This window comes from Solanum lycopersicum, chromosome 10, assembly GCF_036512215.1.
Source record: "Solanum lycopersicum chromosome 10, SLM_r2.1".
Lineage (NCBI taxonomy): Eukaryota > Viridiplantae > Streptophyta > Magnoliopsida > Solanales > Solanaceae > Solanum > Solanum lycopersicum.
In genome coordinates this window covers 4876951-4895064 of record NC_090809.1, presented here as the reverse complement: position 1 = coordinate 4895064, position 18114 = coordinate 4876951, and the positions used below count along the sequence as shown (strand labels likewise).

Sequence of the window (18114 nt, the reverse complement as noted above, 5' to 3'; positions counted from 1 at the left end):
CGAAAATGCTAAGTTATACTTGATAAATAAGTGTAACTATAGTTATAAGTCTGTCTACTTGATATTGTATAGCAACAACAAACTTTAACATGATACATGAAACATAAATTCTACTTGATAAATGATTGTAACTACAAAATACAAATCAGTCAAAATGATACTTATGTTGTTTTAAACATACATATAAGTGTATAATTTAAACTTTAAATTTACTCTGATAAATTGGAAACCAATATTATATGCTATAGGTGATAATTGATACAGAAAATACTTAAGAGAGTGTTTTGGAATATGTTTAACCACATAATTCATATTCTGCAATTGAAAAAATTGATATTGATATTTAATAGAACCAACAAGCTTAACATGATACATAAAATGCAAAATCAAAACTTGATTCATAATTCTAACTACATATCATAAGTCAATGGAAATGATACTTAACAGAAAATTTATAGCCTAACATGATACAAAATGCAAAGTATTACTTGATACATAAGTGTAACTACACGTTATAAGTCGGTCTGCATGATACTTTAGATCAACGATAAACTTTAACATGATACATGAAACATAAATTGTGATTGATAGATAATTGTAACTACACATGCAAACAAGTCAAAATTATACTTATGTTGATTTAAACATACATATAATTTTATAATTTAAAATTTAAATTTACATGCACTTTTGACAACAACATGATCAAATATATTATGTTTGATAAATTGAAAAACAACATTATATGCTATAGGTGATAATTGATACAGAAAATCAACATTATATGTTATAGGTGATAATTGATACAGGAAATCAACATTATATGCTTATTGAAGATCTAATAAGCATAAAACCCAAAATGAGGCACAAGCAAAGACACCCAAGAAGAGGGGCAACTGGGTTTTGACTATTTTTTTGAACTTTAACTTATTTATACATTAATCATACTTAATAAACAAAATGTACAAAAAGTTAGGATTTTCTGTTTATTAAGTATAACTAATGTATAAATAAGTTAAAGTTCAAAAAAAAGTCAAAACCCAGTTGCCCCTCTTCTTGGGTGTCTTTGCATGTGCCTCTTTTTGGGTATTATGCTTATTACATCTTTAATAAGCATATAAAGTAGATTTCCTGTATCAATTATCACCTATAGCATATAATGTTGATTTTCAATTTATCATATATAATATATTTGATCATGTTGTTGTCAAAAGTGTATGTAAATTTAAAGTTTAAATTATACACTTATATGTATGTTTAAAACAACATAAATATCATTTTGACTGATTTGCATTTTGTAGTTACAATTATCTATCAAGTAGAATTTATGTTTCATGTATCATGTTAAAGTTTGTTGTTGCTATAAAGTATCAAGTAGACAGACTTATAAATGTAGTTAGACTTATGTATCAAGTACAACTTTGCATTATTGTATCATGTTAGGCTATAAATTTTCTGTTAAGTATCATTTTGACTGACTTATGATATGTTGTTGGAATTATCAATAAAGTTTATTTTTGAATTTTATGTATCATGTTAAGTTTGTTGGTTCTATTAAATATCAATATCACTTTTTTCAATTGCAGAATATGAATTATGTGGTTAAACACATTCCAAGACACTCTCTTAAGTTTGGTTGTACTTACAATTAAAATATCTTAAAAGACTTAGAGTTATCAATGGGCGTTGAGGGTATCGAATTATTTAGGAATACTATATTTGGTTCATATCTGAATATTCTTAAATGTAACTACCAAGGTAAGATCACCAAGTGTTTACTTATTTTAGAGGTGGAGCAAGACAATCCAGCCGAGGAACTTCACATTCGACATGCTAAAGGAAATATCTTAACCTTTACTATGAAAGAATTTGCGATTATTACTGGATTGAAATGCATGGGAAATATTAAGTATTTTACATATCCAAATTCAAAAAGAAGTGGGCTAGTTCAGAGGTATTTTCCTGGGCCTAATTACAATGTAAACAAACAACGTCTGGTAGATCGATTCATGTTTGGTGGTTGGGATAATATTGATGATCAACTTCAGATGGCTATCATGTTTTTCATCCACTCTTTGTATTATCTCAACTTGGTACTGCAGCAATTTCAATTGAATATTTTTTAATGGTTGAAGATGGCACTTATCGGCAGTATCCGTGGGGACAACGGGCTTTCAGAAGTTTAATGAATTCACTTAGACAAGAGTTCAAAATTGAGAAAAAAAAATGTATCGCTTAAATGGTATGCCGTATGCACTTAATGTATGGATATATGAATGTGCTTCTGTGTTGGATAATGAGATTGTGGTTAAAGAACAAAATGTTATTCCAAGAATTTGAAATTGAAAAGTTGTGGCTAAAGAGCCCAAATTTGAGATGTTTATGAAAAGCGTTTTCACCGAGATAATTAATATATAAATGTTTAGTATTTTTTTGGTACTTATCTATACATTTTTTGTTCATTCTAACAATGATTCAATATTTTGTTATTTTCAGCATAACTGTACAAATATTCAGCCAACTGGAGAGGAATGTACAGTACTTGAGTTACCTCGACCCAGTCACGTAACCGTGATGAACCTGGTACATGAAATGTTAATATTGATGTTGGGAATCCACGAGAGGTTCCTGGATTTGAAGAGTTTTCATCCGAACCACCGTATCAATTGTTGAGGAGATCAACACGAGTCTCTAGCACATGATCTATCCCACCACCGAAAAAAACAAAGGTTGTAAATCCACATAAAACAAAGGTTTCCAAATCAACAATAGCAGAAAAGCAACCAAATCAGAATGTTTACACTCCAGATTTGCCAACTTCTCAAGCTGACAATGTATCTAATGTTCCCGTTAATTCATATTTTCGAAAAGTAATTTTTGAAAATTCACAATTAGAGGGACTGAAGCAATACTTGAAGGGTTATGTGAGTATTACAATCATATATCTTTTTGTGAAAATCATATATGTTTTATAATTATTGTTATTTATGATGAATTCTTCAAAAACTTGTGTAATTTGAGTATAGGTTGACCAACAAGTTGGTTGTCTTGTGGAGTTGATAAAAAAAATCATTCTGAGTTGATGAAAGTAGTTGGCGAGAAAGAAAACAAAAATGAAAAAGGTATTATTTTTCCTTTTTTTGGTTTCATTTTCATTGGGACTTATCGATTTTCTTTTTATGAACAGAAACATAATGTTGATCAAGATATTGGTGGATCTGTTGTTGATGCTGATGAAACTGCTTTGCATTTTTGTATCATGTTAGGCTATAAATTTTCTGTTAAGTATCATTTCCATTGACTTATGATATGTAGTTAGAATTATGTATCAAGTTTTGTTTTTGCATTTTATGTATCATGTTAAGTTTGTTGGTTCTATTAATATCAATATCAATTTTTTCAATTGCAGAATATGAATTATGTGGTTAAACAGATTCCAAAACACTCTCTTAAGTATTTTCTGTATCAATTATCACCTATAGCATATAGTGTTGGTTTTCAATTTATCATATATAGTATATTTGATCATGTTGTTGTCAAAAGTGTATGTAAATTTAAAGTTTAAATTATACACTTATATGTATGTTTAAAACAACAGAAGTATCATTTTGACTGGTTTGCATTTTGTGGTTATAATTATTTATCAAGTAGAATAATGTTTCATGTATCATGTTAAAGTTTGTTGTTGCTATAAAGTATCAGGTAGACAGATTTATAATTGTAGTTACACTTATGTATCAAGTCAACTTTGTATTTTTGTATCATGTTAGGCTATAAATTTTCTGTTAAGTATCATTTTGACTGACTTATGATATGTTGTTAGAATTATGTATCAAGTTTATTTTTGTATTTTATATATCATGTTAAGTTTGTTGGTTCTATTAAATATCAATATCACTTTTTTCAATTGCAGAATATGAATTATGTGTGTGATTAAACACATTCCAAAACACTCTCTTAAGTTTGATTGTACTTACAATTCAAATATCTTAAGAGACTTAAAGTTATAAATGGGGGTTGAGGGTATCAAATAATCACCAATTTTCGATTCAAGAACGTTTTAGAGCATTAGCGTCTCTTTGTCCACCTTCAATACATATAATTGCACCATTGCTTGACTCAAAAACTTGTAACTCCTCTGTACTTTTATCATTTCTATCGATGCAAAGCGGATACATACTGAATCAAACCTCTTGCTTCTTTATTTCTATAAACAGCTTCACACCCATATCATTCCTAATTATTATCGGAGAAGAATTGCCTTCTACAATATATCGGATAATAATATTTTTTTCAATTCATCAACATTTAATTCAGTAGCAATGGCTGAGATTAAATTCATATATGAAATATTTTCCCCAACCACTATCCCATCACTTTTGTATCGATTGTATGTAACCTCACTCTTCCATATTCCTGAATGCCTTAGCAATATCATAATATTCATTATGAACATTCACAAAATTTCCTTCAAGGAAATTAAGAATCTCGTTTCTGCAAAAAAAAATTGGGATGATCACTGATGAAAAATTATAATTTAATTAAGTGTTTTATATTGGATAAAACTGATGTTTGAAACATATAAGTTAACGCGTTTTTATGGGACTAATAACTGTAACGTATTAAAAGTAGGATTTAATTTAAATTTCAGTTTTTAATCTCCCAAATCACGCAACAAACCGATAAAATGGCATACTATATAATGTATCAGACAGTTTTATTATGTATCCGAAACTTATTAAAAATATGAGATTTTTTGTATATTGAAAAAGAGTAGGGATAGGAGGTAATTTATATTTTACACTATGTGGTTTACGTAATTTTTACTTTAAATATTACATGTGTGTTAAGTGCAATTATTTAGTGTAAGTGTAGATTTGGAAATTAATTAAGGTTAGAAGAATCCTTTAGGACAAAGTTGAATTGAGAACCTTCTTCTTGAATAAATTTTGCTATAAATTTTTACTTTGGTCAACATCAAAGGAACAATTCTTCTAGAATACAAATAGTTATGTGTTACAATTCAAAAATCGAGGTCATGATGGCACACACTCCAAACACAACCCGATGTGTAAGTCGAAGATACTAACTCAAGAATAATCTCAAATATTGCAGAAAAAATGTAAATACACATATGAGACTTCTAGAATGAAGTCTATCCATAAAAGAATAGAACAAAAAATTTCTGACACCAAGGGTGTGTTTGGTACAGAGGAAAATGTTTTCCATGGAAAATGTTTTCCTGGAAAACAAGTAGATTTTGGAATTATTTTCTCATGTTTGGTTGGTGAGTTAAAAATATTTTCCTGAAATGATTTTGTGTATGATTTATGAATGAGAAATATTTTTTAGAGACATCTTTTATTTTTACTAGAGTAAAAAATAATTTATGACAATGAAAATATTTTTTAAAATCAAAATTATTATTTTTTTGGGTGGTGGTGGGGTGGGGTGGGGGCGGGGGGAGGGGGAGGGGGTAGGAGTGAAAAAATAAAATTTTGAAATTGATAGTATTTTTAAAAAATAAAATTAATTTTTTTAAGGGTTGGGGTGGGTGGGGGCTGGTAGGGGGGAGGCCGGGGGAGGGGGGATGGTAGGAGTTTAAAAATAAAAATTTGAAGTTGAAAATATTTTTAAAAAGCAAAATTAATGTTTTGAGAAGGGGGTGGGGGTGGCCGGTGGGGGGAGGGTCAAGGATCAAGTGAAAAATAAAATTTTGAAATTGAAAATATTTTTTTAAAATTGATGTTTTTCCCAAAAAAAATGTAATTTGAAATTGGAGGAGAGTTCTGGAAAATGTTTTCCTTAATTTTTTAAGGGAATTCGTTTTCCTTAATTTTGAGGAAAATGAGTTGATTTGGAAAACATTTTTCAAAAATTTTGTCCCAACCAAACATAAAAAAAATGAAAAATATTTTCTAGAAAATGTTTTCCTTCATACCAAACACACTCCAAGTATCATAAGCACTAGAGAAAATTCTAATACAATATCTGAATGTGAGATTTAACAATTGTATTTGAAATATACACTGATAAAAATGAAAGATGAGGCTTGAATGATCTGAATGAGGATTTAACCACAACTTCAAAGCTCAAATATTGCACAATCAATTTAGCCGTTTCAATTACTACTCATACTTATAAGGGGCTGCAATAAAAGATTACAGAAGTAAGGGTTTGTTTGTGTATACATATAATATATGTAGACACACAAAGTAAAGTTATACACAAATTTTCATATCAGGAAGTTAATTACACAAACAGACAAGGCTAGTCCATGCCATACAATGCAATGATAGAATGATGTGGTGAAATCTAGGTTATCGCACAAGCTAGTGGCGGAGCTAGACACTTTATGAAGGGTGAAAAATTTTAAGAAGTAGCCAACAAAATATTTAGTGAGTTTTGACTGATAAAAAATGATATTAAAACTTAAAGGAACTAAGAATCGAACCTATGACCTTCTAAGCTTCCAAAAATGTTGCCACATCCATGTGAAATCCTCCAAAAATGCACTGCGAGTGTGAAGCAAATATCAATGTACCTGACGTTATTGTCTAAGCCAAAACCATGACAAGAAATGGATAGAATATGACACAGTGCATATAACTTAGTCACTATGTTCTTTTATATCCGCGACAGAAGATTACACTCTCCCTCCGATATGAAGTCGAAAAGAAAACCCTCCCTCAACAAAAGATTACACTCTCCCTCAAGACACTACAATAGAATAAGCCTGTTGCAACATCAATCATCTACTTCTTCCCTGATTTCCCTTACAAGTTCGGCCTTGTATTCATCAAATGTATCTGGGAACTTTTCAACAGTCCCATTCTCAACTATCCAAATTTCACTTCTTTCTTCGTCATCACAAACCCTCGATATGAGCCGCGAGTCGTGACTGACTAACACAACTCCACCAGTGAATTCATCAAGGGAAACTACCAAAGCATCGATACTCTGCATGTCCAAATGGCTTGTTGGCTCATCTAATAGAAAGATGTGAGGCTTCAACATGGAAATACATGTTAACACAACTCTAGCCTTTTGTCCTCCAGACAACTTTAAAATGGGGGTAAGATGGTTATGGCTGGGAAGTCCAAATTTTCCTAGCTTTGCACGAACAACTTCTTGCCTACTAGGTCCCTCTTGATCTGGGTGAAGATGAAGCAGAAACTGGACAGGTGTTTCGTCCATTGTGAGAAGATCAACAAAATGTTGTGAGTACCGTCCAATCCTCAACGTTTGACTCCTGCGGGCTTCACCTTCTGTAGGAACCAAATCACCTGCCAAGAGGTTAAGCAAGGTCAATTTGCCTGCCCCATTGGGTCCAACGATAGCAACTCGAGTCCCCATATCAATACCAACATCAACATTAGAGAGCCTAAAGTCTGGTCGGTTAGGGTAACCAAAGCTAACCTCAATTAGCTGAAGAAGTGGAGGTGTTAGTTTAGTGGGCTCAGGGAAGTGTAACTCCACGCTGTAGTCCCTCCACTTCTGAGGGGCTTCAGGTGGAGTTTTATCTTCATCAATTCTATCTTTGCCCTTTTGCTTTGATTCTTTGGATGCTACAAACTTGGCTCGGTCTTTTACCTTCTCCTGTTGTGCTCGATTTCCAGATCTCTTAGCAATTTTTAACTGCTTATCATAAATCTCAAACTTCTTGTTCATCTCTTTGCGACGTTGTTCATATCCACTTTCAAAATCATCAAAGTTACCCCGATAGAAGTGTAGTTTCATGTCATAGAGATGAATAATGTCATCGCAAACAGTGTTCAGAAAGTCTCGGTCATGTGACACAACAACCAGAGTTTTCTTCCATCTGCACAGGTACTCCTCTAACCATAGAACAGCCCGAAGATCAAGATGATTAGTAGGTTCATCCAACAACAATAGAGTAGGCTGAACAAAAAGATCCCATGCTAGAGAAATTCTCATTCTCCAACCACCACTAAAAGATCGGGTAGCATGCCCCTGCATTTCCTTGGTGAAACCCAGCCCAGCGAGAATTTTTTATGCTTGGGCCTCAGCAACATCTGATCCCATCACCTGCAACCTTTCATACAGTTCAGAAAGCTTTTCTACAACGTTTTCCCCATCAGCATCATCTTCATTCTCACCAACAGATGCAGCAGCATTCTGCAAAGATGCAGCCTCTTCTCGGAGCTTGATGAGTTCCTCGTTAGCTGAAACAACAGCTTCAAGTGCCGTCCTATCGTCACCAACTATCTCTTGTTCAACCAAAAGTACGTCAATGTTTTTTGGTACAGGAATCTTCCTCCAACCAAGGATCTTTAGTAGGGTGGACTTTCCCATTCCATTGGGACCAACTAAACCATATCTCTTCCCATGAGATATCTTGACTGATGTGTTCTTTAGAAGTTCTTTTCCACGAGCTGCTACAGAGAAATTCTCAATAGTTATATCCTTAACATTTGCATCAGCATCATCTTGACCTTAAAGAACAGACACTCTGCTACCAATAACAACAGTAAAAGCATCACGATCATCCCTAAGGGCCTCCTTTTTTGCAACCTCAGCTGCCTGAACAGCAAGCATATCCTTCTTTTCTCGTTTCTTCAGCTCTTTATAACTTATGGAGGTATCTATTGGACCTGCTTCATTCCTTCCATACCTTCTATGAACATTCATCTGTTCTTCCACTTCTTCGGAGCGAGGAACATACTCCTCTTCCTCGTCATCAGACAGAGGAAGATCAATACCATCAATGTAAGTTGATGCTTTCGAAGCTGCTTTAGGCTTGGCCTTACTAGCACCAGTGGCTAAAGATCCTTTGTTCGGTTTCTCAAGTTTCTGGTCCATGTTGGCGAGCATGGCAGAGACAGAAAGCTTCTCTTTTTTCCCTTCCTTGGAATCTTTGCTGCTTCCCTTAGCCTTCCCACTTACACCAGCCTCATCTGTTTTTTTCTTCCCCATTGTATTAACAATTTGTTGTTACCAAACAGGAGTAGTTAGAAATTCTGAACAAATAGATCGTCAATACACCAGTCAGCTCAACCAAATGAACAAGAAAAAACGCATCCAAAGTAGTAATATCGAGACTTCACATAAAATAAAGCATGTTATTGCAAGAAATTAGAATAGCATCATAAATAGAAAAGTAATCAGCATAAAAATCACATTGAAAGAAGTAAGAAAGAGGACAGAAGCGCAATAAGAATATTATGGTATAGGTGCATTTGACCGAACCAGAAAAATACAAAAAAAAAACTTTATACAGATTCAAACACGACAAACATGTGTTACATGAAAAGAGAAAAAGCAATATGGTGACATATTGATTCATTCCAAAAGCCATAGCTAAGACACCCTAACAACAACAACGACAACATACCCAAGGTAATCCAACGAGTGGGTTAGGATGTACGCAGACCTTACCTTCCTACCTATTCGCACAAGCCGGCAAAAAAGACAAGAAGGTTCTGCCATAAAATTTCAATCACACCCCAACTACATTTCCCCTAGTAAATAAAAATACTGTAAAATGAATCTTCAAAGCAATGATAAATATCAAGTTTGTTTGTGTTTGTTAAATTTACTCCAAACTGAAGCTAAAAGTTCCAATAATATTATAAATATCTCATCTTTAGTAACCTTCGGAGAAAAAAAAATCATAATCCAACAAAATTGATCGGTAAAATCAAAAGTTTTATTATCTTACTTCAATTTTCTCCATTTAGAAAACAAACTAAGAGCCTGTTTGGCTCAGCTTAAAAGCTGGTCAAACTGACTTAAAAGCTGATTTTTGACTTATTAGCTGTTTGGCAATACTCAAAACAGCTTATTTTAAGTTTAAAAAAAACTTATTTTAAGCCAAAAGTTAAAAGCTGGGGTAGGGGTGCTTTTTTTTTTAGCTTATAAGCTGTTTTAAGTTGACCACATTTTTATCTTTTTGTGCTTAATATTTTTATACAATCTCCAAATTACCCATATAACCCTAACATTTCTTTCTCCCATTTTTCCCTTTTCACGTTTGAAATAACAACTTCAGCACTTTTATCCAAACGCATAACTGCTTATTTTAAAAATAAGTTTCAGCACTTTTAAAAGTACTTTTTTAAAGCTGCTTTTACTAAGCCCATCCAAACGGACCCTAAACTACTACTACAAAATATATTCCAGACAAATAATAGATATTAATTAAATAAATACCAAAAATAACAAATTCTAAACAATTTCAGTTCCAATTACAACTTCGAATATTATTCTAAGAGATCACCACTGACTGATGAGTAATAAAGAAGAACTTACCAATATGAAATTCGCCGAAAAAGGGAGATCGTGGCCGATGAGTTTGCCGGAGATATGAGTAAAGGTGGTAGACGATAAGAGAGTGATGGGAGTTTAAGAAATTGAAAAAAGAAACCAAATTATATAAATTTGGGTTTGGGCTTTTTGGAATTTTTATAAATTCAAACAAAAGTAAGGGCCCGTTTGGATGGGCTTAATAAAAGCAGCTTTAAAAAAGTACTTTTGAAAGTGCTGAAACTTATTTTTAAAATAAGCAGTTATGCATTTGGATAAAAGTGCTGAATTTGTTATGCCAAACGTGAAAAGGTAAAAATAGAAGAAAGAGATGTTAGGATTATATGGGTAATTTGGAGATTGTATAAAAATATTAAGGGAAAAAACATAAAAACGTGGTCAACTTAAAACAGCTTATAAGCTTAAAAAAAACACCCCTACCCCAGTTTTTAACTTTTGGCTTAAAATAAGTTTTTTTTAACTTAAAATAAGTTATTTTGAATATTGCCAAATAGTTAAATAAGTCAAAAACCAGCTTTTAAGTCAGTTTGACCAGCTTTTAAGCTGAGTCAAACAGGCTCTAAGTGTTACAAAATTATCTAATTAGACACATATTCACGAGGTTCACGTAAATATATTATTCCTTTCCTTCAATAATAATTATATTAGTGTATAATTATTTGTTACTATAAATCGCATTGTATAATTGTATTAATGCATAACTATTTGAATAATAGAGTTAAAGAGCTCTTCATTTTTTAGAAAAACTAAATTACCTTGAAGGAATATTAACAATTTTCAAGAAAATAATGATTTTCTTAAGAAAAACACAAACTATAAGAGAAAAATTAAAACTAAAGGTAAAGTAAAAAAAGTATAAATGGAGGAGAATGAAGTTGAAAGAAAGTTAAAAGGAAAAATCACAAGTAAAGTAAAAGCATAGGAGAAAAAGAAGGAAATACTTAACTATATAGTAGGAAAACATATAAAATTTGAGTAGTAAAAATATTTGGAGGAACTGGGTTTCAAACCCTCACCATTCCTAAAAGTGATGGCTTGAAGTTGGTTGCTAAACTGACAATATATCTATATTACAAAAAGGTTCTATATACATATACGAATTTACGTTAGAATTAATGTGTGTTCAAGCACCCTGGAGATATTGGTGCATGTAAATCCTTTGAACTGAGTCATGCATTGTAATTATAGAGTGGTGACAGAATTTTGATTCCTCCTTTTTAGTCCACCAGGCTTAGCTCACCAATATATATATTTGTTGGAGTTGCACACTTAAAAATATATGGGGTAGAATCTCTCACATGTTATACCTAGTTGCATACAACGAATTAAAATATATATTATCAAAAAAAGTAGAATAATAAATACTTGAAAGTAGGTTATACGCTTATATTAAATGTAAGTCTGTCTTTGTCACTTATATTCACTTATATCGGAGTTGGTTATACGCTTATATTAAATGCTTGTTTGTGATTATCACCGATATTTCAGGTTGGCTTGAGCTTAGTGTCTGACTAAAATCTGCAGGTTATCTTGAGCTGACATGTTGTAATTTTATTCAATAGCTTAGTAGTTGGTTAGATACTTTAGGTTGGTTAATTTGAGTGTAGTGAGCTTGGCTAACTAAAGCTTACAGATTGATTAGAGCTTGCAGGTTGGCTTGAGATTTTAGATTGATTTAAGTTTTCAGGTTGACCTATGAGCTTTCAGATTGGCGTAAGCTTTCAGGTTGACGTATTTCAGTAGATTTAATTGTATAGAAAAAATATATTGTATTTTTCATTTAATTGGAAGAATCAAAAAATGTATTACCATGATTATATAGATTTTTCAGTTGTCTTAGTTGATGACACTTGGAACAAGTTATTTTTACTCTTTTCCTGTACAACTATGCATACTTTTTTTGGCTCTATGTTTTATTTTCTTCCGCAGTTATAGTTTTGATTCCAAAGGCTTATTCATTATATAACTGTTGTGAGGTCACATCTTGATGTTAGGTTTTAGCTGAATAACATAGAAGCCTTTATTCAACTATATTTTTTGTAACAATGTACAAAATGATCTTCAGGTTCTTGGCAACATGTTGATATTCCAAGACAACATGTTGACATGATATACCTCTCAATTGTTCCATGTTATACAATCACACGTCTTCTTTCTGATATCAAGTATATGTTTATATTGACCATCCAAAATTTTATATCTAAACTGATCATCGAACCTAACTTAACAATTTCTAAAAAGATTATTGTTTTCTTCAAGTACTAACCTTGTCATAGTAGCAATTCATGATATCCAAGTGTCAACATTACTGCACTTTCAAAGCTCCCCAACGGTCATAACTTTTGATTTCATTGATAATCTAAATCTATTTATTTTCTCCTTCAAGCATTGTTCCTTTTTCTTATTCTTTGATTTTGAGGTGAGTTTTATCATATACATAAAATAAACTATATCAACCTTCATTACTGAACTTTCGAAGTTCCCCAACAGTGATAATTTTGATTACATCGACAGAGAAATTTATATCAATTTATTAGTACTTTGAATAATCTGAGTCTACTTATTTTCTCCTTAAGTGCATATTATATGCATAAAACAAATTATATCAAATTCATAGAAGAACTATTGTAGACACATAAATTGTATTGGATCAAATTCATATAAAATTTGAATTAAAACCATATTCATTGGGTAAAATAATTAATTTGGGCTTTACAAATCAATAAGTCCATCTTATTAAATTCAAACCCAAGGTCCATTTCACCTTGAATCCCGAAATCATGCCACGTGTCATAGTACCTAGGCATCCAAGACCAACAAGGTGACGCCACGTGTCCAAATGAGGTAGTAGTCCCGGTCAAATGCAACAGTGAATCAAAATGCGCCAAGTGTCAAAATGACATCCTTTGGCCAATCACAAGCAACCTTGTCCACTCCCTATAACTATAAATAGGAGATAGACATGACATTCAAGGGGGATCCTGAAAACTCTTCAACAAGCATTCAGCAAATTGGAGAAAACTATAACATCAACATCAATAGTTCTTCAAAGGAGTAGTCAACGGAATTTTTTCTCGAAGATCGACTTACAACGACGAAGCGCTTTTCGATGTTCCAGAGATCGACAACATCTCAAGGAGGTCTACATCATCTAACAATTCGGAAAATACGCTACTGAAAGCCCTCGAATCGCATAGAAACTTGGGAGAGAGAATCAAGAGAACAACGGAATTGTACTCACAATGATTCACACATTTTTCTTTTATTTATTTTGCTGTAGTCGATTTTCAGTGCTTACGAAAGTTTGTTGCGAACAAATTTGGCACGTCCAGTGGGACCGATTCTGCTCTTCATCTCTTTCTCTTGCGAATCAGAAACTACAAAGGCTACTATTATAATGACGTTTAGGAAGAGTTGTAATTTTTCTAACAAGGATATTGATGTCGTGTCTGCTGGTCTCAGTCATGTTGGCCCGATTACTCGGTGTTAGTTCAAAAACAGTGGGATAGATGGATCTGAATACTTCACTTCTTTGGAGGCGATGAAAAATAACAACTCTCATACGATGGTCGTAAGTGCAAAACCTAGGGACAATCTTGCGTCAGTATTCTCCGGAGAATCTTCTCAAATTGTCTCCAACTCCGGTAATTCCGGAGATTCAATGGATTATCCTACTTCAATGAATGTGAATGCTTTGATGGCTGGCTCAACAAACATGAACGAGAAGTTCGCGATGCTGGAGCAAACCATTAAGGCCTTGAAGAAATCCGTTGATGAAAAAATCTTCATATTTTGCTCAACTTATGAACAAATTGAAGACCTTTAAACCCAGAGAGTCAAGTCACATTCCCACTTGTCCATCTGGTTTTGATCAACAAAACAAGGACGTTGAGGAATCTCTAGCAAATTCCAAGTTTCAAAAAGAGAAACAATTTGCTTCAGTTGCTGCACTATTTGTCCAACAGTTGCAAGACATGATAATGAACACTATCTGGGCTCAATATGGAGGAACACCACAAAGTTCCTTGTATTACTCCAAGCCATATACTAGATGAATTGATTGTCTATCAATGCTAGCAAACTATCAGCCACCAAAGCTACAACAATTTGATGGCAAGGGGAACCCAAGGCAGCATGTCGCCAACTTTGTTGAAACTTGTAGCAATGCTGGAACACATGGTGACCTTTTGGTAAAACAGTTTGTTCGCTCGCTGAAAGGAAATGCATTCGACTGGTATATCGACCTAGAACACGAGTCCATTGATAGTTGGGAGCAACTCGAGAAGGAATTTCTCAGTCGTTTCTACCGTACTCGCCTAGCTGTAAGCATGATAAAGTTGACCGGCACTAAGCAAAGAAAGGATGAGGTGGATTACATAAATCGATGGAGATCATTGAGTTTGGATGCAAAGATCGTCTTTCTGAAATATCATCTATGGAAATGTGCATTCAGGGTATGCATTGGGGACTTCTATACATACTACAAGAAATCAAACCGCAAGCATTTGAGAAACTTGATACATGAGTGCATGACATGGAGTTGAGCATAGCGAGTAATGGAAAGACATCTCCTTTGTTGATCTGACAAAAGAAAGAAGTAATTCAGAAAAGGTATGACCTCAAAGACCCAAACTAAGGATACTATAGCGATGAAAGAAACTTCTGTAAAGGTCACCACCAAAAGTAAACTAAAAGAGGAGGAACCCTCACGTCAATATCCAAGAGAAGAGAGGCGACGTCCAACCTTGAAGGAGCTAGAGGCAAAGGTTTACCCATTTCTAGATGCAGATGTACCTATGATCCTTGAGGAATTGCTAACTAAGAAAGTTATCGATCTTTCTGAATCAAAGAGGCTCGAAGAGATCAATAAGGTTGGTGATCCTAGATTTTGCAGTTTCATCGCGTCCTTGGCCACCCGACAAGTAAATGTTTTATCTTGAAGAAGAAGATCATGATGTTGGTAAGTGAAGGAAAAATCATCATTAACCAAGATGAAACAGTGGAGGCAAATCATGCTAGTATAGCACCAAATCAAACGAAGTGTTCAATGTCGTTATCTATTCTAAACACCACCTTCTTGCAATTCGGAAGTTTAGCGCCTATTGCAATTGATGTTCCAAGGAAAAATCTTGAGGGTTCACTAGAGATCGATAACCGCAAAGAAAGTGAAGTTGACTATGGACTTAGGTTACTCGTAAGAAGCGGAGATATCAAGCAGTTCTCAGGATATGACTTTCTAAAACAAAAGCAACAAGGAATGATGTGAATCCACTACAACCATCAAAAAGCGTCAAGCCTTGTACTAGCTGAAATATTAATGATTCTTCATCGCAAAAGTTCAAAGGCCGATTACATTGGATGAATTCTTTCCTAAAAAATTCTTTTGTAGTAGTCAAATAGGTGCAACACATGTTATTTCAAGCACAGACGAAACAAAGGGAAACGAAGGTGACTAATTTGATAATAACACAAGAACATCAAGCTGATGACAAAGTTGCCCCATGTTGTGCTACAATATCCTTCACGGATGATGACTTGTTGTTAGGGTCTAAGCTACATAATAGGCCCTTGTTTGTTATAGGTTCTATTCGAGAACAACATCTTAAGCGCATACTAATCGATGGTGGTTCGGCAATCAATACCATGCCAAAAGTTAATCTGATCTCCATTGATGAATTGTCCAAAAGTAACCTAACGATCCAAGGTTTCAATCAGTGAGGACAACGATCCATAGGAAAGATTCGTATAGGATTGTCCATTGGCGATGTGAAATCAAACACTTTGATTCATGTCATAGATGCCAAAACATCATACAACTTTTTGCTCGGACGTCCTTGGATTCATGAAAATAGAGTTGTACAATCTACTTTGCATCAATGCTTGAACTATATGAAAGATAGTGAAGTCCTCAAAATAGATGCAGACATCAATCCTTTCATTAAGACGGAGTCATATTCTGCAGATGCAAAATTTTATTTAGATTCTAGAAAAGCAAATATAGAGGAACATGTAGAAGTCGACCTGATTGATTTTGAAGATAGTAAAGTTCTATGGGCCGCTATCAAGATGTCTAAGAAGAGAACATAAGAGGTTTCAATTAAGCTTTCACCACCTAAAGGATACTTGGAAACTAATATGGACGACGAGCAACCAATTTTTTGCTATATTCCATGTGAACGTCGAAAAAGAAGGTAACCACTACTAGAGGAATGCACTTAACAAGTCCAGCCACTGTGGAATGAACTTAGTCACATAACATTCCAGGATTTGAAGGATAAGATGATTGTCCCATTGCACAAGTCCCATGTATCGCTTTGGAGCCCTCCAAAGGCAATAGGCAAGTTGGTAAGATAAAAGGGAACTTTGATCAGAAGGTCTTCACATTGTTTGAAAAATCAGACTATGATTTCTCAAATCCTGCGAAGTTAGGAGAACTCAAGGATGAAGTAACTGGTGAAAATATACACGGGCTTACAAAGTCTCAAATGCAGCTGAGAAAGCAAGGATATCATATCACCACTCCTAAGTTTGGGTTAGGATTCAACTTGCCAAAGCCTCTTCGAATTTCGGCTAAAAGGGAAAGAAATAACGTCATCCCACTACACCGTTACAGAAAATACAAAGGAATCTAAGGAGGTTAAAAAACCACAACGAACTTTGGTGTTTCAACGCATTGGAATATTGACACCTCGTGTTTCTGCATTTGAAAGATTGGGCAGCAAGGATCTTGATTTTCATGCTCCAACAACCTCTTTTTCGATAATGTCAAAAATGTTGGTTTCCAATTTATCAGATATAGTATATTTGATCATATTATTGTCAAAAGTGTATGTAAATTTAAAGTTTAAATTATACACTTATATATATGTTTAAAACAACATAAGTATCCTTTTGACTAGTTTGCATTTTGTAGTTACAATTATTTATCAAGCAGAATTTATGTTTCATGTATCATGTTAAAGTTTGTTGTTCCTATAAAGTATCAAGTAGACAAACTTATAACTGTAGTTACACTTATGTATCAAGTACAACTTTGAATTTTTGTATCATGTTAGGCTATAAATTTTCTATTAAGTATCATTTTGACTGACTTACGATATGTTGTTAAAATTATGTATCAAGTTTATTTTTGCATTTTATGTATCATGTTAAGCTTGTTGGTTCTATTAAATATTAATATCACTTTTTTCAATTGTAGAATATGAATTATGTGGTTAAACACATTTCAAAACACTCTCTTAAGTTTGATTGTACTTACAATTCAAATATTTTAAGAGACTTAGAGTTATCAATGGGGGTTGAGGGTATCGAATAATCACCAATGTTCGATTCAACAACGTTTAGAGCATTAGCGTCTCTTTGTCCACCTTCAATACACATAATTGCATCACTGCTTGACTCAAAAATTTGTAACTCCTCTGTACTTTTATCATTTGTATCGATGCAAAGCGGATACATACTGAATCCAACCTCTTGCTTCTTTATTTCTATAAACAACTTCACACCCATATCATTCCTAATTATCATCGGAGAAGAATTGCCTTCTACAATATATCGGATAATAATATTTTTTTTCAATTCATCAATATTTATTTCAGTAGCAATGGCTGAGATTAGATTCATATATGAAATATTTTCCCCAACCACTATCCCATCACTTTTGTATCAATTGTATGTAACCTCACTCTCCCATATTCCTGAATGCGTTAGTAATATCGTAATATTCATTACGAAAATTCACAAATTCACCTTCAAGGAAATAAGAATCTCGTTGCTGCAAAAAAAAATTGGGACGATCACTGATGAAAAATTATAATTTAATTTAGT

General features: G+C 33.4%; 1 pseudogene; it reads right to left on the bottom strand.

The window, feature by feature from the left end:
- Positions 1–6747: 6747 nt before the first annotated feature.
- On the bottom strand, positions 6748–9052 carry LOC101254535 (ABC transporter F family member 4-like; annotated as a pseudogene).
- Between the last annotated feature and the right edge of the window lie 9062 nt (positions 9053–18114).